This window comes from Aricia agestis, chromosome 14 (genome assembly GCF_905147365.1).
Source record: "Aricia agestis chromosome 14, ilAriAges1.1, whole genome shotgun sequence".
Lineage (NCBI taxonomy): Eukaryota > Metazoa > Arthropoda > Insecta > Lepidoptera > Lycaenidae > Aricia > Aricia agestis.
In genome coordinates this window covers 14,173,640-14,197,694 of record NC_056419.1, presented here as the reverse complement: position 1 = coordinate 14,197,694, position 24,055 = coordinate 14,173,640, and the positions used below count along the sequence as shown (strand labels likewise).

The 24,055-nt window shown below is 36.7% G+C and overlaps 1 protein-coding gene and 1 long non-coding RNA gene across 3 annotated transcripts in view; one reads left to right on the top strand and one right to left on the bottom strand.

The window, feature by feature from the left end:
• The window catches only part of LOC121733996 (max dimerization protein 1-like), a 315,406-nt gene that overhangs the window by 60,576 nt on the left and 230,775 nt on the right, over positions 1–24,055 (top strand). The gene's annotated exons all lie outside the window — the stretch shown is intronic.
• LOC121733998 lies at positions 1,431–23,683 on the bottom strand. The gene is made up of 3 exons (XR_006036637.1): positions 23,584–23,683; positions 16,123–16,124; positions 1,431–1,441 (listed from the first exon to the last, which is right to left on the bottom strand). It is a non-coding gene; the product is annotated as an uncharacterized LOC121733998 (long non-coding RNA).

Below are 24,055 nucleotides of genomic sequence, written 5' to 3'. Positions count from 1 at the left end.
TCGTTGTCCCCTGATTCCTTCTCCAAAACTTAACCGATTTAAGTACTTTTTTCAGTAAAGATTAAAGAAAGGCTTGAACTTTTTTTTTTTTTTATGAAATAAGGGGGCAAACGAGCAAACGGGTCACCTGATGGATGGACACTCGCAGCATCAGAAGAGCTGCAGGTGCGTTGCCGGCCTTTTAAGAGGGAATAAAATAGGGGAGGGTAGGGATGGGAAGGGAAGCGAATAGGGGAGGGTAGGGAAGGGAATAGGGTAGGGGATTGGGCCTCCGGTAAACTCACTCACTCGGCGAAACACAGCGCAAGCGCTGTTTCACGCCAGTTTTCTGTGAGAACGTGGTATTTCTCCGGTCGAGCCGGCCTATTCGTGCCGAAGCATGGCTCTCCCACGTATAAAACTGTATTCCTATGTTTTATTTTTTTTGTATAATCTAGCTTAATCTGTTTTCTGGATGTTTGAACACAGCGGAAAATCTGGCCATTTTTTGGGTTTTTGAACGTTCTTATCTTATTTAATAATTAAATTATGAAAAAAAAAAAGAAAACATAGGGACATTGTATTGGTGGCCGTAGATATTCAGGATTTTTTTTTAACTCTACTAGCATTATCCAGGGAGGAACAGGGGACAAAGTTTGTATGGAAAAAAGGGTGGTGTGGACTCCTCTTAAGAAGCAAAATACTTCACAACAGTTTTGACTGATCAGAACCCGTTTAATACAGTTTTTATTGCACCAAGACTGCAGTCTGCACCGAAACTACATCGAAGCTGTATGTATGTATCATCATAATATCAGTATCAGGGACTACCATGCATAATCATCACTAGTCTCTAAATATCTACAAAATACAGTCAAATATCGACTTTCCCGGTTGTGGACCCCAAAATCGTTGGACTATTTAATCGCTGAGCCAGATGGTCAAAATTTATTCGTCGCTCGTTACCCTATCTTGTCTATAAGAACTAGTTCCCGCGATAAAAGGTGAAAATTAACACTTGTAAATTTATTCATACTGTATGTGTTGTAATTTGTCATCCGATATTGCCAGGAATAATGAGCACAATTTAGTTACGTTTTGGTAATTCCACTTCGTTTTAACAATGTCCAGTAATTATGTTGAAAGTGCCCATTAAAAATTCGCTGTATATTTTATTGTATTAACTATATTATCTTTAATACGGAATAGAAGCTTCATATAGGCGTTGATATTAAATGTTAACGAATTTACCTCACAATGATTGAATCCGAAATAATATAGTCTAGTCTACTCGTAGTTCTCAATTCGAGTTAGCGAGCGACTTTGTTAGTACTTAGAAATAAGCAGAATGAACATTTTTCTGAGATGGTCTTGAAGACGTTGACTTATAATGGACAAGCTATAGATTATGTGATCGAAGTGAACAAGTGTATTATAACTGTTTTTTTAATTTAAATCTTAACTAAACTATATGTCTAAAAGAAGGAAAATATATTGGTGATCTGCAGGACAGGCTCAGCCTAGTGCAGGCGCCAAAGTTATATAATACGTGTAAAGTCTGTTATTTATTGTCTTCGTAAGTTCATATACAACTGTATTGTACTCCTAGGTCATATTATAACTACACATTGTAAAAGATGCTAAAAGTTTTAAATAAAGATTATTATTATTATTATTATTAAGTACAGAAGATATTCGTCTTTGATTGTCTGTGATCGTCGATGTTTATACTTTTGACTACTGGATTTGGACCATACACTCCTAAATGTATGGTCCAAATCAATATAGAGCGATTTATATGCTTAATATTATACAAAGCTAACACGCCTAAACTCGGGCCACATCCTTAGGTAAAGAGCGATTTCTATGCCTAATACACTTAAAGCAAATACGCCTACACTTCGACCATACACTTAGGTAAAGAGAGCGATTTCTATGCGTGACGCGTGTTCGCTTTCACAGTGTTATACCCTGGATATCCAAATCAGGACTTAGCAGTAATCCCCCCTCCCCCCTCTCCTGCTGTCATATAGACGAGGAATTATAAGTAGAACGGCTAGTAACTAGATAGTAAATACGACTAAAAAAGAATAGTGTTGCTGGAAAAGCCACGTAAACATTTAAAAAATCCACTGCTTAAACTTGATACAATAAATGCGAAAGTGTGTCTGTCTGTCTGTTAGTTTTTCAATGACGTGTTTTAAACGTCTCAAACGATTTGGATAACATTTTATAAAGATACGTCTTGCTTTTCTCGGGACTTGGTCCCGAGAAAAGCAATAAGACAGTTTTTATTAAATTTTACTTAAATTGAGAGTAAAAAAAATCTTAAAGTTACTTATAAATTATAATATAACCTAGAGCTTATATAAGCTCAAGTAAATAGAGCCACTATTAATTAGGGTATATCGCGATCGTAAACTCAAACTCAAACTTTTTTATTCAGAATAAATTTTTGCAAATATTCTCTGAACGTCTACATGATGCCTACCACCGGTTCGGGAACTAACCCGGCGAGAAGAACCGGCGTAAGAAACTCGCACGGGGCCCACTTTTTTACCAAAAAAAGCGAGAAAAAATTAATCTTTTAAAATAAGGTATACAATGTTGTAACTTAAAATTATATATACAATGTCAACATACATACATAATTGTAAGTCATAAAATAATGTAGAAATAGCCTTGCAAGCAGCCATCCTACTCCCAAGATGTGCCATCGTTTATGAAATCATTGACCGTTTGTGGCTTTGGCACACAAACGCTCTTTGACTACTTTTTTAAATTAATTATGATACTTATAGCTACTCGTATTACCCTATTAGTTGTTATGGCCATAATCTCAATAAATATTATCTTAATCATTAAAAAGGTACACCCATTTAGCCCTTTACTAATAAAAAGTATTTTCACTATGTCTGTTACTTTCTCCTTAAATCTCTCCTGCTACTACTCTAGGCCTAAAGAGAGAAAGACTCATCTTGAGCTTATAGGACAGATTAACACAATTATTTTCTCCTTTGCCAATGTCGAGCTCCTTACCAAGCTTGAGAGTTTTGTAATCTTTAGCTGTTAATCATTTACTAATCTTGTAGCTTATAGGGAATTAACACATTTCAGTGAGTTACCACCCCTATTGTCTTGGGATATCATTAGACATTAATATGTTAATAGTTGAGTTATAGTCGAGACGTGACTAATGTATTCCCTGTACACGACCATAATATATTTTATATAATGTATCGCAATATATTGACCGGGATTCGAAGCATTTGTGTATAGGATGTAACAAAACTAAGTGATATTACTTTAGACTTTAGAGTTCCTTATAAATATACTATTATAGAGGTCACTGTAAAAGTAGCAGCGCTGCAATTTTTTTTGTGATTAGTATGGGCAAGCTCCCGAGTGTCGTGAATTTTCCCATACAAAGGTGGAAAAAAAGTCTCAGCGCTGCTATTTTCACAGTGAACTCTATACAAGGGTATACAATACGGTGTGTATTGTATACTATGAGTTGATAGTAAAGTATCAACTTATTTGCTAATATAGAATCTAAATCCTAAGATTTTGAAATAAGGATTTCTAAAACACAACGGAAAAGGTAAACTATATTCACACACGCGAGGTCACGAATTTTCACATTATAATAAGTCAAAAGCATAAAAATTGCTAAAGTTCGCTGGTTTAGACCATAACCACCCACAATCTTGATCATTTTAATTTTCATTTAACCAGGACGTATACCCTGCAGTATAGATTTCTCTTCTATGTTATTTGAAGTAGCCTACATCCATCTTATAACAGCAGCTTTCGCAAAGTAGCCTCCAGCCAAATAGTAGCCTATAGTGCGATATGGCGGGGTCGTCGGCCGCCGCGAACAATGTCGTAATTGTTTACCCGGCCCGTTACACGCACGCGACTCAGTTGCGCCCGCGCAGCGCGCACCGCAAAACCCGAAATTCATCATCAGCATGTAATATTGTGGTAAATTTCAAAGTGACTCTGCTCTAGGATGGGTTGGCTTTATGAACAAACAAGGTATGATTTGAGACGCGTACGGATGTTGAAAAATTTAAAACAAGCACAAACATTTAGGGTTAGTTCTATACACCTCACATATGTTCATATGAATATATGAACATATCATTTCAACAAATGGAGTATTTACAAAGGACAAAACAGATTTTAGATTGATAGGACGAGGAATGGTAGGGGGGAGGATATCATACAGGGAAGGTTGGTTCCTTGCATTTAGCAATTCCTCTCAATCAATTCAGCAAATGAATTGTCAAAACTGTCAAACTGACAATTAATGTCAAATAAGTACGAATTACTAGACATGAATTGCAAGCAGTTGGCAAGTAGACTTGCATTTTGCGATTCTTAAATAATGAATCATATTATGATTCATAATATGATTCCCCAAAGCGACCATTTTAGCCCCGCAGGGTATTTGAACGATTGAGTCGATAATTTCGGCAGCAAAGTCACAAACCGAAAATGTATGTCGGGTTAACTGTTAACATCACTATGATGTCTAACTTCTATGTCGAAATTATCTAATGCAAGTTGACTTAGTACCCTGATTATTACTGCTTAGCTATATATTGCAGATTGCTACATGAGAATTGAGTTCAAACTTAAGATATTTAGGAAATTACGAATATTTCCCATATAATATTATGTAGTTTTTAACCAATATCGAAAATCGTTTTTATAGGCTTGTGGAGAAATGTTAAGTCTACTACTATAATAGTATTCAATATTCATAGTATAAAAATTAGTATACCCCAGACACGAATAAATTAATTATACAACAAATTTATTTCAACACTAACTGGGAAAGATAACATTAATCCGAACACAGTTCCGATTCACGACGGTCATATATCAAATGGTCATCGACTTGAAATAATTTATAATAATATGTTAATACGAATTCATATTATGTATAGTTAACATAAATTATGTAGTTGTTATAATAAATTGAAGAAATGAATCAATTTGAAGTGGGTTTTTAAATTGAAAAAAAAAAAACACCGGCCAAGTGCGAGTTGGACTCGCCTATGAAGGGTTTCGCAACAGCAATAAGGTTTATTTCTATGAAATTAAAATGTTTTTGATTAATTTTTATATTTCAGTTGATTTAATGAAAGTTAAATTAAGGTTTACCATTTATGACGTATAAAAAAACTACTTGCTATATCTCATTCAAACCAAGTTTCGTTGGTAGTTTTTATAGTAATGTACATCATATATATTTTTTAGACTTGTCATACTTGAGAAGTTGGGACACACAGATTTTACCACTTTGGAAGAGTCTCTCTCGCAAACTATTCAGGTTAGAAAAAAATGATATTAGGAACCTCAATATGATTTTTGAATAAGTAGATAGATATCCCACACGCATAGGCTAGATAAAAAAAAATTGTTTCAGTTTTACCTATGGGGACCCCCAAAATTTTTAATATTTTTTCCATTTTTGTATCAAAATCTTAATGCGGTTATACATAAGTAGATGTAGTCTGACATCTACTTACCAAATTTCAATAGTATAGCTCTTATAGTTTCGGAGAAAAGTGGCTGTGACATATGGAAGGACAGACAGACTTTGGCATGATTACAAAATTGACATAATTACTAGATTACTCGGCAAAATTATTTTGCATAAAATTTTCCAAACAACGGAACGAACGGAACCCTTATAGATTCATCATGTCTAGACAGACATGATGAATCTATAAGGGTTCCGTTTTTTGCCATTTGGCTGCGGAACCCTAAAAATGGATGGGAACTTTGTTTGGAAAATTTTATGCAAAATAATTTTGCCGAGTAATCTAGTAATTATGTCAATTTTGTAATCATGCCAATTTCGGGCGAATTACAAACCAAATTGTTTCAGTAATTGACTCGGTGGGAAATCTAAGTACCGTACGTATAGAGCTAGCCATAACAAGATGTTGCCTACTACTCATTGCTTCGTCGTTTATCACACGGGAACCGTGAATTTTTAACACGTCTAAATATTAGCTTCACTTGTAACTATGTATGTAACAAAATGTTGGATGATCGCCGCTTCCCTGAAGCCGTCTTCTTTTCGGAGTTGGCAGAAGTCAAACGTAATCAAGGTGGACAACATCTGCGATATAAGGATGTTCTCAAAAGACACTTGAATGCCTGTGCTATTGACCCTGGGGTCCTTCCCGTTTCATACCTGGTAAAAAGTGGAACCCGTGCGAGTTTCTTACGCCGGTTCTTCTCGCCGGGGTAGTTCCCGAACCGGTGGTAGGCATCAGGTAGATAGACATTCTGAAAAAATTTGATTCAAATTTACTCAGAAATAAAACATTTATTTTTATTTTTTTTATACCACTTATTTTTCATACCGCGGTACGAAACAGCGAAGTACTGTTTTTGAATTGCCTGTTTCGTACCGCGGTGCTTGGAGTGGTATGAAACGAAGAATTCTTTTTTGGTATGGGTGGATTCGTACCATGAATTTTATTAAATATTTTTAGTCTAATCATTTATTTATACTGGCGTATAGAAAAGTGGCAACAAGAAGAAATAAAAAAATATTTTGTATAAAGAAATGTCATTTCTTTCAAAATCAAAAAATATATTATATACTATCAGACTTCTAACAATAGAATCACAGCTTGATCACACATAGAACTTTAAAATTAACCTAACACTATATAATTAATTTTAAATTATCAAAAAGAATATAAATGTACTTATGGCCCGGGAACTGTCAATCTCAAAAGTGCTCTCATAGTGTGCATTGATTTTTTTTGGTGAAAATAGATAGTTTAGAAAATACAAACAAAAAAACCGGCCAAGTGCGTATCGGGCCACGCGCAATATAGGTAGGGTTGCGTAGTACCGCTTTTTTTTTTTTTAATTTTTGTATGGTTGTGACGTAGGAGAGCCATGCTTCGGCACGAATGGGCGGGCTCGGTCGGAGAAATACCACGGGCTCACAGAAAACCGGCGTGAAACAGCGCTTGCGCTGTGTTTCGCCGAGTGAGTGAGTTTACCGGAGGCCCACCGCCCAAACCCCTACCCTATTCTCTTCCCTACTCTCCCCTGCCCTGTTACCCTATTCCCTCTTAAAAGGATGGCAACGCAACTGCAGCTCTTCTGATGTTGCGAGTGTCCATGGGCGACGGAAGTTGCTTTCCATCTGGTGACCCGTTTGCTCGTTTCATATTCTTTGATTTATTTCAATTGAATGTGTTGATCTTTTTGAATTTTTTACATCATCAGGTTTTTTAATGAAGCACAATAATACTTAGTCTTTTCGTATACTATCAATAAATTGCCCAATATGTATTTGTTTTCTCTGAGATCAATTTATTTAATTTAACTAATCAAATAAAATAATAATATGTAATAAATAATAAAATAAAATTAAATAATTTATTATTTTATAATTTTAGTATATATTTAATATGTATAGATATTTTAAGTTTGACTGTACTAAAATCTGCGCTGCGGTACGAATCGACTAATTCAAAAAAGGTCTTCGCTGTTTCGGACGCCGGTATGAAACAGGCAATTCAAAAACAGTACTTCGCTGTTTCATACCGCGGTATGAAAAATTTGTGGTATGAAACGGGAAAGACCCGACCCTGCATATTGGGAAAAGCTTGCTACTGAGCGGACATATTGGCGCTCTACGACCAATACCAAGATCAAAAATTTTGAGAAAGACCGTCTACAGACGCAAGCAAAGCGCCAATTGCGTAAAGAGAGACCTTAGCCTTCCTACTCGTATATCTATACTTACGACTCTGCCGGCCAACTCTACTGTAGCACATGCGATAGGACTTTCAAAACCAAGTTCGGTCTAGCAAGTCATATTAGGGCTTATAATAGAAACAATCTTTAATTTCTGGGGTCGCCGTTATCGAAAAAACCGGCTATTCGACGACCTCTGTGGCTCAGTAGTGAGCGCGTTGGTAGCTCAAGCCGGGGGTCGCGGGTTCGAGTCCCGCCGACGGAACAAAAAGTTTTCAAAGTTCCTGGGTCATGGATGTGTATTAAATATGTGTATCATATAATAAAAATCTTAAATATATGTATAGTATAAAAGTATTAAATATATTTCCGTTGTCTGGTACCTGTAACACAAGTCCTTCAGGTACTTACCACAGGGCCAGACTTACGTGGTGTGAAGCGTCCATAGATATTATATTATATAAAAAAAAAATGATAAGTAGGACTATAAATAAGAAAATGTTGTAATCTCAATTTGACCCACTTTGCGGTTTTCGATTAGGATGAAATTTTGCACACGTTCCGAGTTCTGATGACAATACATGACTAGCTAAAAAACGTCATTACAAATCCAATATGGCAGCCACCCCAAGATAGCGAACAGGCTATTTGAAATCACCCCCATGATATGGGTATTACGAAAAAGTAGTCACGTGACTTAAATCCAACATGGCGGACGGAGCGGATTGGCTAAACTTAATGCGTGTTTTTTAGTTTTTTAAAATATTATTATTGATGAATGATGAATAGAATATGTTTTATTTGCTTTTCTGGGACTCCAAGTACATTTGTAGTGTAAAAAGTTATAGAAATACAAACTTTCTCTTAAATAATACTTACTGACTAGAGAATGTAACAAACCGAGGTAAAATAACGGTTAAAAGTTTTATTAATTTAAAGCGATCGTAAACGTAAATCGTAATAACTAACATTAAAACTCATAATCAGTACAAATAATTTCGAGAACAAACGATCTAGATAAAGCTTATAGTTGAAATGAAATAGTTTTTCCCAAAGGAAAATATAACGCAAGTATTATCAAAACACGACCTTATGCCGACGACATAGAGACTATTATAACTCCGAGGTACAATAAAGTATTTAAATACCGCGTGCATGCAAAAAATAACATCGGCCGAGCATGCACGGGCTGCATTTTGTTAGTTGCGTGACACGTACAAAAACAAGAATAGCCGTGTGAAGCCAGGTTTTTGCTACTGAATAGCTTTAAAATTCTTAACTTAGTTCAGTTTAACAGACCTGCGGGGCTAAAATGGTCGCTTTGAAGAATCACGATATGAATCATAATATGATTCATTTTTTTCAAATCGCAAAATGCAACTCTGCTTGCAATTTATTTCTGCATTTTTGTACTGATTTGACATTTGTCAGTTTGACAGTTTTGACAATACATTTGCTGAATTGGTTGAGAGGAATTGCTAAATGTGACCATTTTAGCCCCGCTGGGTTAAGGTGACGCCGCGTTAAAGTAAAAAACCGTGTTGGATAATATGTTTTAGATCCAAGTAATGGAACAGCAAAACTGGAAAGGGCGTAGCGACAAAATGGCTTTTGTCGCGTAATTTAAAAAACATAAATACATTTCATATATTAAGCTATGGGCAAATTAAAGTGTATGCTTGAACCAATCTATGTACAAACTTTGGAAGCTTAAATCACTCTCCTCTGTAATTGGCAAAATAGGAATCCCTTTTTTTACAGAGGTCTTTTTGATTGATTATTCTGTGTTATAAAAGTTGACCAATCGTGTTATGCTATGGGTAATTCAAAGACAAAGACATGATGAATACTGACAATGAACTTTAATTTCTTAGCTTTAGTCATTGCTGAGAAAAATCGACATCGCTACAGCGAAATTATGAAGGCGTCGCGTCGCCTTAAAGTTCACAACTCCTTTTTAAACCAGATCAACTTATTGAACCATAGCTTAGTTGCGAAAAGCTATGGCTGCGGGCATTAGAATTTTTTTGATTGATTTAAGAAAACTTATTCATTAACAAGCAATGTTTTAAAGAAGTTTTAATTTTTAACCGATTTCCAAAAAGGAGGAAGTTTAGTAGTTTTCAATTCTACCTCATGTTTAGATACAATTTTAAATGTGCAAATTGCAATGTATTAAAATATGATTATTATTTGTATCAGGTAAGAATTTATCCATTATACATATTACATACACTAGCAGTAAGTAATCAGTAAGATTTACGGTTAATTTCAAAATCTTGAACACTTGACCTAACACTAACTAACTAACATTAGAAATAAGTAATAACCTGTGTAATGCCTAAGAAATACAAACCTGATCTAAAAAACTAAGAAAAAGCTAAGTTTATCGAGTAAACTTATAACGTACTTATTAATATTCCACTCTTCGTATGCAAATGCATAATATAGTAGGTATGTAATTGCATGTATGTTTTGGTTGCGTGCTACCCGCTTTGATAATTGTACTATCACTAATATTTGATCGGCGCTTGTTAACGTCGCGTTGGTGTGGCCCCTCTGTCAACATTACTGACTGGACTACACCGAGGATTCCTAGAATGGGTTCCGTAAGGCCTGGTGTTAGGTACTAACTTTAAGCTGTCAATGTCTTTAAGGTTTTGTAAACCTCAAAACAAATCTGTTTGAGGTTTTCATTAAAAAATTAAGTTCAATTTTTTCATTTCAAGTAAATCAATGCTAAATACGGCAGCAAATAATAATGGTAAATGGTTAAATAGCATGAAATTCAAAACATCTCAATAGGAATAGCGAAAAATTTGAATTGAGATACGAACCCTATTATAAACTCTCTCTGAAGCCGCATTATTTTTTTTTCATAATTTAATTTCCAAAGTCAGGGACCGTCTCCATTTTCATCATTATTTTAGTTTGTACCCATACCCAGTTTTTTGTATTGCCAACATATTATATTATTAATATCGATGAAGGTTGCGCCCGCTTTGATGAATGGGTGTCCTGCAAATAATTGTCACGTAGGGTTCCCGGGGGTTGGAGGGGGGAGGGTCAGGGGGTTCGATGGTGGACGAGATAGGTGTTTTGGAGGTGTATTCGTTTGCGATATTAAGGAAAAAGGTGCTTTTTCTACGGCACTAACTGTCCGACTTGTAAGAACGAAATATCTGTTAGCTGTTACATACTGAATAGAATAAATACCTTTAAAGCCTTAACACTTTGGCTTTGGCGAAGCATAAGTGCCGAATTGCCGAAATGTATGTCAAATTAAGATCTTGATATGCATTTCTTGTTTGAAAAAACAAAATACGTCGGAGAGCCATGCTTCGGCACGAATGGGCCGGCTCTACCGGAGAAATACCACGTTCTCACAGAAAACCGGCGTGAAACAGCGCTTGCGCTGTGTTTCGCCGAGTGAGTGAGTTTACCGGAGGCCCAATTCCCTTTCCTATCCTCCCCTATTCCCTTCCCTTCCCATCCCTACCCTCCCCTATTCCCTCTTAAAAGGCCGGCAACGCACCTGCAGCTCTTCTGATGCTGCGAGTGTCCATGGGCAACGGAAGTTGCTTTCCATCAGGTGACCCGTTTGCTCGTTTGCCACCTTATTTCATAAAAAAATATATTTAAGTATCAAGTTTACGTAATCGCTTAAAACTTTAATAGGGCAATTAGAATCATTCGTTAGTAATTAAACACATAATACACTTAAAAAACTATAAAACGATCATTAAGTTAGATAAAATTGTGTTTATAGTCTAGAAATAGTTTACTTTCTTTGATAATTAAATTTCTTTGCATTCTTGAGTTCTTTCTTCTTTTTGGGTGGTCTAAATTTTAATACGAAAATATTTTTTTTATGAAATAAGGAGGCAAACGAGCAAACGGGTCACCTGATGGAAAGCAACTTCCGTCGCCCATGGACACTCGCAGCATCAGAAGAGCTGCAGGTGCGTTGCCGGTCTTTCAAGAGGGAATAGGGTAATAGGGGAGAGTAGGGAAGAGAAGGGCCTTCCCTTCCCTACTCTCCCCTATTACCCTATAGAATAGGGGAGGGTAGGGAAGGGAATAGGGTAGGGGATTGGGCCTCCGGTAAACTCACTCGCTCGGCGAAACACAGCGCAAGCGCTGTTTCACGCCGGTTTTCTCTGCGAACGTGGTATTTCTCCGGTCGAGCCGGCCCATTCGTGCCGAAGCATGGCTCTCCCACGTACTTGAAGTTGTACTTGCCGTACATACGAAGTATAAGGTTATATTTTAGTGAAATTATTACCTATTGGGCTTAGCTACACATGCACTAATTTACTGTAAAAGTAGTTATATATAAAAGAGTTACGTTGACTTGAGATCTATGAGGAATGTTACGAATTTGCCCATTACGATAATAATTTTAAAAATGTAACTCTTTCAGCGTTGCTACTTTCACAGAACTCTATCACAGACCTGATACTTAATAGTATTTGAAAAAGATAAAACCGACATCAAAATTGTACGTGATTAGGAATTAAAATTCCGTATCTCAAAAACTACTGAACCGATTTTGATGAAACTTGCAGTATTCCCTTAGTGGAACCATACCTTATGCAACAAAAAAAGAATTACTCAAATCGGACTTGTAGTTCCGGGGATATGTGAACACAAACATAAAAACATACATACACTTTTGAAATTTGGCACAATATTTGTTCAGACACTGATGTAGACTAACATAATTATACAAAAACTGGCCAGTTCTGCAAATATTACATACTGTAGTCTGTATACGCGTCGAATTGATAATCTCCTTTTTTTTTAAGTCGGTTAATAAAAGGGACATATACACACTCTAAACTCCTAAGTATCATCACTTAGTTTTGTTTCGCCGTGTAGAAAAGTAAGATTTTCTTCTTTAGTATGACTCTCATAAGATACACAAATGCCAAAGGCAACTTAGACTTAGAAACACAAGTTTCTTACTTTGGGTATACGAAGGTAGAGGCTTTCTTTTGAGATGTAAAGGCTTTTCTTTTAATGTTTTCGTCAAAGGTGTGAGTTACAGCTGTAAGGTCTTAATTACTGCTAACAAGTTCTGTTTAATTACTCCAACACCCTGTATATTATACATGGTGTAGAATATGTAATATGGCGGTTGTGTCGCCGTTTTGTAGCCAAATTAAGAAACAATGAGTTTTATTGTTAGCGTTTGCTAGACGTTGTCTGCAAGTTTATTTGTTTTTCTTTTTTTGTCATGTGTGTGGGAACCACAAACTGTTCAGACCGTATAAAACTATCGCACATATTGTACTTTCTCGGCTCTCCTTTGAGAAGATATTTTTATTAACTTTGTTATCTTTCATAATTAAGGTAATTTTTAAGCGTTAAGAGGTAACAAACGGATAGATATGCACAGTCTTGCATTAGTAAGGAAGTACCTACCTCCTACAGATTTAATAAGTATTTATGATACTGCATTTAATCTATACTTATTATAAAAAAAAGTCGCTTTTTCCCTTTGTTCCCTTTAATCTTTAAAACTACGCAACGGATTTTGATGATTCTTTCATTGTTAGATAGCCCATTTATCGAGGAAGGTTATAAGCTATATTTTATCACGCTAAGACTAATAGGAGAATGTGGAAAAAACGGGGGAAATTACTTGAAAGGGCTTATCTCGCGAACTACTGGACCAATTTTTATGTTATTTGGCACAGTTAATAAGTAGACCACGTGAAGGATCATAGGCTATCGATTTTAATCATTTTTTCAGTGGCTATATATTTTATACCCGTGCGACGCCGGGGCGGGTTACAAATAAACCTATAATATCGTTCGATTTCCCTTCAATTTTGTAAACAAGTTTGTACCGTGCTACAAAGTTTCTATTCAGTCGAAAATGTACCGCGTATCTCTCTCTATTACCAACTTGTTTTGAACTGTGCGTCGTTTAATCCTTCAGTTAGTTAATCCCGCGTTGGTCCGGATAGATAACTGCGGTACACAAACCCCGGTTAAATTTATCTCGGTTTTAATCTCGGTTAACTGTTTAGATGTTTGCACACGAGTCCGAGTTTGTTGACGAAGTTTGGTAACAAAAGCGCGTGTTACACCACACTGTATTCAGGGATCCTAAAGAACAATGGCCAAAATGGACTAAAAAAAAAAGGTTCTTGTTACCAAGATGGAACTATCACTAAAATGTTGTTTAGGTAAAATGTTATAATTAAATAAAAACAGTTTATTTTTAGAAGCTGGGAAAACAAAGATAATCGTCTCTAAAATATGAATATTGAATTTGCGTTTTTAACGCAGGATAATGTTTCTTTTTTATTGAACGCATATTCTGTCATTCATAGGGACCCATACAACCTGCATATATACGCTCTCTTCTTGGAGATTTCAAGAAGAGAGCATATTCCGATTTTGCGAGTGTCCATGGGCGACGGTAGTTACTTTCTATCAGGTGACCTGTTTGCTCGATTGCCTCCTACTGTCATTTTTAAAAGATCTGACGTGTGTTTCATATAATTTAAACTAATTTCATAACTTAAAATGAAACAGTTTATCAATAACTACCTGTATAACCTCAAAAACTTAATACATAATTACTCTAAACTCCCAGCTTTTAAAAATATATTGAATGCCGTGCTATGTTACATTTAAATAGGCAATTGAAATGACATTAGTTTCATCAAGTTACGTTTTATAAGATTTTTATAGTCCAAGCATGTTAGGCGAATGGCCTTTGTTCTTTAGGGCAGTGTTCAGGGAGTACGTTAAGTACGCCCTTGCAAGGGGCCAGGCCTTGTCTAACTACAGAGCCCTGAAAAAGTGTGGTGTAATGAGGGCTTATGTCTGCTACACACGATCTAAAGTGGCCCATTCACTATCCTGCATTGCAGTCCGCCGGCTTATGCAGGATAGTGAATGGTGTCGCAGCCTGCATGGCGGCCGGCCTGCGACACCATTCACAATCCTGCATTAGCCGGCGGACTACACGGCGGACTGCAATGCAGGATAGTGAATGGGCCACTTTAGATCGTGTGTGGGCCCTTTAAGGAAATAGAAAAGGAATTTGATGGTTCTCGTCCTTCTAGATAAATATATAAATTAATAACTTTTAAGTCCAAGCAAATAAGTTTTATTAAACGTTCTATTGAACAAAATGATTGTATCCTCCTCTTCTTCTCTCTCTGTCTGGTACCTGTAACACAAGTCCTTCAGATACTTAGCATGGGGCCAGACTGACGTGGTGTGAAGCGGCCATAGATATTATATTATATTATATAATATATTTATTTAATTTTCTTCTTGATGACGCCCGCAACTCCGTTACGCCAAAACTCGTTTATCGCGCGGTAACCGTACATTTTTCCGAGATAAAAAGTATCCTACGTTCTTTCCCGGGACTCAAAGTATCTCCGTGCCAAATTTCAGCCAAATCGGTTCAGCGGTTTGGGCATGAAGAGGTAACAGACAGACGGACAGACAGACATACTTTCGCATTTATAATATTAGTATGGTTCTTCTTACTAACATAATATTCGTGATGTTTAATCTTTTATCGTAAAGACATATTATTAAGGGCCTGTTTCACCACTTTCTCATAAAGTGCCTAATAGGCTATTCACAACTTTTTTGACAGATTCTCCATAGTTGATCTGTTAAGTTAATTGGTGGATAGCCTTATCAGGAAGTGGTGAAACAGGCCCTTAGCATATTTAAAAAAAATCTGTTTAATTTGTATTAGTGCACTCTTTGAACTATGATTATAGTGCACTCTATGAATATATATACATACAGAGTACAGACGTACGACGTAAATCCATAATAGGCATAAAACGGTTTATGTCAGAAATGGGGAACCTTTTCGTATTAATGTGCCCTTTTTCTGAAGAAATCTTCAGTTAAGTCAAGACGTGCCATTCAAATTTTTTGTGATCCTATGCGTATTTCAAAATTTGTCTATATTAGCGCCCACATGCATTGTGGGCGCCGAGGAGGATCTATAACCTTCATTGTTGGTTAAAAATTAAAATAATTTCGATACTAGTTTTGGAACCAGTGCAGTGGTTTGCCATTGGTTCGCCATCCCTGGTTTGCACGTTTCATTCTACGGAAGAATAGACAAAAGGACATATTGACTCCAAGAATCTGCCACCGAAATTTTTCGGTATTTCTACGGTAACCAATAATCTTATACTAATTTCAAATTTGCTATTGCCTATTCGTCGTTGGAACTCAAACAGTTCCAATCAAAAGTGTATGACGGATATGAGGGATATAAGATGAACTTTTTATGTAAGACGAAATCACCAGAAGGGGTGCCGAGTTACCGAGTTAAGTGTATCTCGACCAATAAACGAAATCCGGAATGGATTTGCGAAATGAAAACAACATAAACAGATCGACGGCTTATACGCAAAATGTCGTAACCCTTGTTTTGAGAAAAACTGTTTTTTGTCCAGTTAAAAACTTTGTACCATCTGAACAATTAATTCATTGGCAGATGGCGTCCTACGCAATTATGACAGCGCAAGCGGGCAAACCTCGGACAAATAACGTAGATCAGCAATCTGCATTTGATAATTGCTGATAATAATATTTTAATGAACAACAGTTTTTATTAAAAAATTTATAAGCATAGCAAAGCTTTTCTACAAAATTGTGTTTTTGGCGTTACGACCTTTTGCGTACTCGCAGTCGAAATACAAAATATAATAAAAGTTTACAGTTATTGTAATAGTCGATATTTCTTTCCGCCAAAACAGTCGCATGAAAGTGAGCAATTGAAATAAATGTCGCCTACTCATAATCTCCGTCCTAGGGCGCTTTCATACGAACTGCGATCTTTGGTTTAAAAACGTAAAATTGTAGAGAACAATTTTTATGATTCTGTACAATACTTCCTCTTACTCCATTTTAATTTATATTATGTAAACTAAAAGTAAAAGGCCAATGTAAAAGCCGAACAAATTAATGTGCCAGTATTTACTTAGTTCGAGAGTAAAATGGTAGGATTATAACTGCTCATCGTAGGATCCGACATGAAATTTAATATAGAATAACTAATTTCCTAAACACCTTTCTGAATTCATTTTAATAATAATTCTAAAGGTTGCCGTAAAGTTTTGTCCGAAGATGTAACGAGACGCAAAGCTATACAAAATTGGAACAGCGCAGCGGCGTCACTATTTGACATTTCAGTATAAGTTTTATGCATCGCCGAGTCACGCTTTGTTGCGTCTCGTGATCTCTCATATTAGCAGGTAATTAGTATGTATTTGGATTAAACGTACATACATAAATTCGTGCATAAATTGTATCGACACGCCCATAAAGAATTACAATTATTCAGACAACGGAACTTTCACACACGCATTTTTCATACGCAATTAAGCGCGTCAAAAACTGTCTTTTCGACGCGTGTTTCTCGAGTCCCCTACTCGTTCACATTACAACGCGACTCAAATACAAATACAAATTCTTTATTCACAGAATGAAGTTTTACAATGTACCATCGAGGAAGTTGATTCCTATGCAATTGCCAGACCAACGTTATTTGATCGAACATGTCAATTCAATGTTAATTGTGATCAGTCAGCTAGGTTTGACGTAACGCAACCAAACTACTTAGGTCCCCGATTTGCATAGGAATCAACTTCTCTGATAGTACATGTAGATGGTAAGGTAGTAGTATATTTAGTTCTAGATAATATTTAGACTCGACCATGCGATGGGTAGAATTCACAAGTGAACTTTATTTATCTTCTATTTAATTTATACACATTGAATAGACTTACTTATTGCTGTTAGGCACTAGCCTAAGCCGAACGAATAAGAAGAATACAAATAACATACGTGGGAGAGCCATGCTTCGGCACGAATGGGCCGGCTCGACAGGAGAAATACCACGTTCTCACAGAAAACCGGCGTGAAACAGCGCTTGCTCTGTGTTTCGCCGAGTGAGTGAGTTTACCGGAGGCCCAATCCCCTACCCTTTTCCCTTCCCTACCCTCCCCTATTCCCTTCCCGTCCCATCCCTACCCTCCCCTATTACCCGATTCCCTCTTAAAAGGCCGGCAACGCACCTGCAGCTCTTCTGATGCTGCGAGTGTCCATGGGCGACGGAAGTTGCTTTCCATCAGGTGACCCGTTTGCTCGTTTGCCCCCTTATTTCATTAAAAAAAATAAAAAAAAATAAGAAGAACCGAAGAATAACTATATTCCAAATTTAAATGGCCCATTTAAAAACGCATCGCGACTTAATTGCAATGTGAATTAACCCTAAGAGAGTGAGAGAGATAGAAAGAGATAGAGATAATTGGGACCCCTTTAGGATGGTAATGTACTCGGGGACATGTGCAACATCTTAAGCTCACAATTTGTGTGACAAAACGCTCCCGGCGCGGTGTACTCGATTGGGTACGTCCTTATTGAAAAGTTTGAATTGAAGGATTATGTCGGCATCGGTTAAGGTTGCTTTTTGTAATGGAGTATTAAGAGTAACTGAGCTGTTAATAAACTGCGTTTTAATTGTAGAGGAGCAATAGCTGAACATATTTGTTTAATTTAGGATTAAATAGATTAAATAGGATAATTAACTTAAGCAGACTAGTAACCAAATTACTTATTAGGCAATAGACGACAAATTTGACAATATACTACACGTTTGTACCATGATGAACCAATACAGGCGATCACAAACAATGTAGATTCGTCTGTGATAGCCACACACATAGATCAAGATAGATACCGCATGTCTTTTTTTTTTTATGAAATAAGGAGGCAAACGAGCAAACGGGTCACCTGATGGAAAGCAACTTCCGTCGCCCATGGGCACTCGCAGCATCAGAAGAGCTGCAGGTGCGTTGCCGGCCTTTAAAAGGGATTAGGGTAATAGGGTAGGGATGGGAAGGGAAGGGAATAGGGGAGGGTAGGGAAGGGAATATGGTAGGATATTGGGCCTCCGGTAAACTCACTCACTAGGCGAAACACAGCGCAAGCACTGTTTCACGCCGGTTTTCTGTGAGAACGTGGTATTTCTTCGGTCGAGCCGGCCCATTCGTGCCGAAGCATGGCTCTCCCACGTATTGGGGTATGTCGCTCCATTCGTATGAAAACGAGTGTGCCACTTTTTTCAAATTGCGACTGACGTCCGATTCCGATAGCAGACTGAAGAACAGACTTTCGAAAGACGAGCATTGCTCGTCGTTTGGGAACGCGATATGGCACGCGAAGTACATACACATGCGGTATCTATCTTGATCGATGTCTGTGGTATCAAGCCTATAATCGACGATTGTGCAATGTGCATGCTATAGATTAAATTCTTTATAGTATATAACTAGATAGCTTTACATAAACAATCATGGTGGCATTCACTGTAATTTGTTATCCTATTATGTGCATTTAAAACGCATAAGTTGTGATATTTTATTAATTTTATAAATTTAACAAGCGTTTTAAAACCGCTCGTGTGAAGCGCTCTTACTATCCGCTTGTAATGACACTATTTTCGCCCAGATAACAAACAAACGCACAAACAGACCTTTATCATATTATGTAAGTATACAGTATAGCTCGGCAAACAATACACAACACACTTATCTTAATATTTCAACATCGACATATTTAATATAAATAAATGATAAAAATATCTAGAATAAATCATTGTTTGGTCAGCCACGCACTTAAAACTCCTCGGGTATAGCATATGTCCTGCTAAATCATTCTATCAGGCGATATCTCTTCTGCTTTTCTACAACAAAATCAGTCTCCTTCTCTTTTGTAGATTACAAAACTCAGGTAGGGCCTGTGATGCATATTTGGCTGACAAAAGCATACAGGAGGTCAAAATGGCCCCAAAACAACCTAAAAGTGTTTCAGGTGGCTCCCTTAAAATAAAAAACAACAAAATATCCTGTCTCCTTTGTACGTAAATACGGTGAAACCAAGTCCCTTTAGACCAGTCTTCTATTCCCCATGCATTTTCTATTCTCTACAAGTTTAGAATAAAGTACGCGGCATTAAAAGTTGAATCCGTACTCCGTTTTTACAATTATTTTAAATCTATATTATGTAATACTGCTTTGGTCCTTGTTCGATCCAGTCGTATTCAACGGTATTTTTTTTAAATGTCAATGGTCAATGTGTACAGCTCAAATAATTCAAATTTAATCTTCAAAATAAATAATATTGTACAGGTCTTTTAACTATTGGGTTTCTGTTTATTGTTAATAACTTTAAGGGCCTGTTTCACCACTACCTGATAAGTGCCGGATAGGTTATCCACAACCTATTTCTATTTGACAGATTCTCCATACTCTACCTATCAAGTTAAGTGGTGGATAGCCTATCCGGCATTTATCCGTAAGTGGTGAAACAGGCCTTAAGAGGGCGACTAACCCAAAAAATCAAACATCGTCCTTCTCTCTTCACACTAACGCCCGTCTTTCATATGCCAAGTGAAAAAGGACGACGCGGATTCATCGCCAAATGAGTTTTTTCTCAATAACTCGATAAATATACAACATTTTAAAAATCCGCTAGGTCGATCTCTCAATGATAGAATTTTATACAATGTGTTAAAATATTAACTTAGTTCAATGCACGGTTATGGCAATAAATGAAAAATTCGTGAAAATTAGATGCATATTTGTGATTTTTTTCTATCGAGAAAATTTTAAAATATCGTGTTTTTGGTCAGATCGAATTCTCGGAAGTATAATGTTGTATCTAATTTTAGAAAATGAAACAATTCGGGGCCTTTTTTCAAGTATAAAAATTAATTATAAAATGGACACTTTAGGGTTAGTCGCCCCCTTAAGACCTATGAAATTAGCAACGACGCCATATCAATTTCACCTATTCTTATTCATGTTTTGACTATTGGGCGCGCGCCAACATCTTTGATCGCTATGACAGGTTAGATTAATGCTGCTGAAATACAGCAGCAGAGCCTAGAATCTACACTACTATTATAAAGAGGAAAGATTTGATTGTTTGTTTGTCTTGAATAGGCTCCCAAACTACTGGACCGATTTGAAATATTCTTTTACCATTGGAATCCTACATTAATTCTGCTGAACATAGGCTAAATTTAATTTTGGAAAAAATAGGGTTCCGTAAGATATTTGGGATTTTCGGACGCAAGGTGTAAAAAATCAACCAGAAATGTTACTTTTTTCGCGTACGCTGCCTAAACTATAAAAGATAGAACCATAAATTGTTCTAAGTAATTGTAGATCTTTTAAATATCTACAAAAAAGTCCGCGACACACTATACCTATCTATGTTGAGTGAGGCACAATAACCATTTTTTTTATTAAAAAATCTTGAAATGTTTTTGGACTACATTTAAATGCCTTTATTTTACTCATGGCATTTACTCTTATCAAAATTAATTATTTAAAAATCAATGACCACCCGTGCGAAGCCGGGGCGGGCCGCTAGTATAATATAATCTATAATATAAAAATGAGTCGCTGAATGTGTTGCTAAGCGCAAAACTCGAGAACAGCTGAACGGATTGGGCTAATTTTAGTCTTAAAATATTCGTAGAAGTCCAGGGAAGGTTTTTAAGTGACACGAAGTTCACCGGGACAGCTAGTTTATGATAATATTATAAAGATTTCATATTTGGTTATTTGTATAGGCCCCAAATAATCAAAGCCCTATTTTGATATTATTTGGCGCATATTATGTAGAGTAGACCACGTGAAGAAAAGAAGTTTTTGTTCCGGGGAATTGTACAATTCCATTGAATATTGGATAGGCCTAAGATTTGTGATATAGTATCAAATATGAAAATAGGCCGAATGGTTACTAAATTCTTATTAGTAGTATAAAGTATTTCAGATTTCAATTCTCTATTACTCGTATGTCTCTACCAAGTCTCTATATTATGTATGTGTATTGTATACTTGTGTCTAGCTACTAAAACTAAAAACTAGGCCTTTGCATCCGTTGTGGATGATTTATACAGTATTTTAAGAGCGAAGTAACCACTCCTCAAATACTGTAGTGCCTGGGACAAGATTTAAATGTCCGTATGGTTGCCCAAGCGCATACGGCATTCTCGCAACATAGTCGGCCTAGTCCAGAGGAAAGAACTAGTCAATACGTCTGGGACCAACTATGTGCGGGTTTCCTCACGATGTTTTCCTTCTCCGTACGAGCGTCCGTATTATGTACTCATTAGTACACGCCTCCACCCGGGATCGAACCTGCACCCTCTACGAGTGCGAACCAAAGGTCTACCCATTAGGCCACGGACGCTCTCTACTAAAACTATGTTATTACATTAAGCGAGTTATCAATAGGCTGCCTGAAAATAGAAAGAAATCCTGTATCAAAAGAAAAACTCGGTAAATTTATTTTCCATTATAAATCTAAGCTAAGTATTCTGGAACTTATTACGTAGGTGGTTGCCCTAGAAAAGTATTTGCTGAAAATATTATTTCCACTCCAAAAAGGTCTGATCAAATTAAATGTATAATTAGATATTATATAATGTATTGTAGAGGTCAAAGGACGTGTTATTAACATTCTGTTTTTACTAGCGAAGCACTACGAGTTGTTACAATTTTATAACTTCAAATAAGTCTTTGCATCGTATATTCAGTTTAGTTTTATAAGAGAGCTTATTGCTCTATAGACTATAACTATAAAAATACAAGACGAAGAATTGTGAAATACCTAAATACATAATGTATTTCACATTACATCGATGTCCTTAAATCGTTTAGGTAGTCCCCGAAATGCTTGGCTGATTTTGATAGTTTGGATACATAAATATTATAGAGTAGTAAACGGGGAGGGGTTTAGGATTGGTGCAAAATTTACTTTCCCGAGAATTCCAGTACGTGGGGAAACATCCAGGGGCCGATTCTTATACATCGAATTTAGCTTCGAATGATAGCTGTCTCATTCGTGTGATAGCATCGTGAATCGTGCGATCCAAAATATTCGAGTTGTTATAATCAGGCCCTTTATATTTCAGTGCGAATCTCGCATACTGCGGCTGTTAGATAATAAGTTTCACTAAAATCGGCGCGAGCGCGTAACCTTGCGCGCGCGGTAAACAAGTGACGTCACAGATATAAATACGCGGTCGTTCACCCCGCGATATGTAGATAGGGCGCTTGTTAGATAGGTCAGTTTGAGTGGCCAGTAGATTATGTACTTACATTACTTCTAGTTGTTCTTATTTTAAAAAATCATCATCCTGTCCTAAAACCTGAAGTTAAAAATTCTACAAAATTTTCCGTCTGTCATCTGAGAGAGTATTGGAGATATTTTATCCGATTACAGTTTTTAAGGTATTATTGAAATTATCCTGTAAAGAAAGAGCAAGAAGTGAATTTCATTCTCAGTAAAGACTAAAGCGTACACGGGCGACAAAATTGTTTGTGTCCTTCACCGTACGTAGATCTTATAACATGAAACATTTCACGCAACTTGGTTGCATTTTAAATTTTTTACTTGCTTCTTACTTTTTTTCAGCTCGCTAAATACTATCCTTTGCTCTTTCCCGGGTTTTAAAGTATCAATATTATAAAATCTCATAAAATCTCATCCCATCTAAATCAGTACTCAGTTCACATGTCTGATTGTAAATAGGGAGACAAACATACACAGTCACATTAAAACATTATATTAATATGTATGCATGGAAGAGCGATGAAGACAATTTTGTCGTTAATGCGCACGGCCCACCACTATTATGTCAATATTTGGTAAGTCTATTATTGGATAATGCACGGTAGCTGTGGCAGCTAATAGCCGTAACGCCGCAACATGCTAATTGCATGCGTCAGTTTTCTAAAAAAAACTCACGGCCTTTGTCGGTGCGTCAGTTTCTATTAAGACGCTCTCCCTACGGAGATACCGTAATTTGCCGTTTTTAGAGCCTTACTAACTCATAATTTGAAAGCTACAAAATTATAATAAAAATACAGCAATAATCTTCAGTATAATATGAACGTTCCTATAATAAACCACCGTGGTCTTTGCGCTTTTAGCTCTACATTTTGCACTTAAAGGGGTGACAGACGTGCGAGTAAGTTCGCGGACTTATGGCTCGACGATCTTAATCGCCTGTGTGGGCATGGTAATCCAGTGTGAGCGATTCTCGTGTGTCACCGACGCGAGCCGAGTAAGCTCGCGAACCGTACGTCTTTAAAAAATATGTAGGCACTTTACATATTTTTTAAACAAAACATGTCACTGGAATTGAAATTCTTTTTTGCCGTCCGTATACATAGTCGAATTGTCATTTCGGGAACGCTTTGTCCCGTTATCTGGTGCGGGTCAGCTGACTGGAAGGTGCGATGAACGTTTG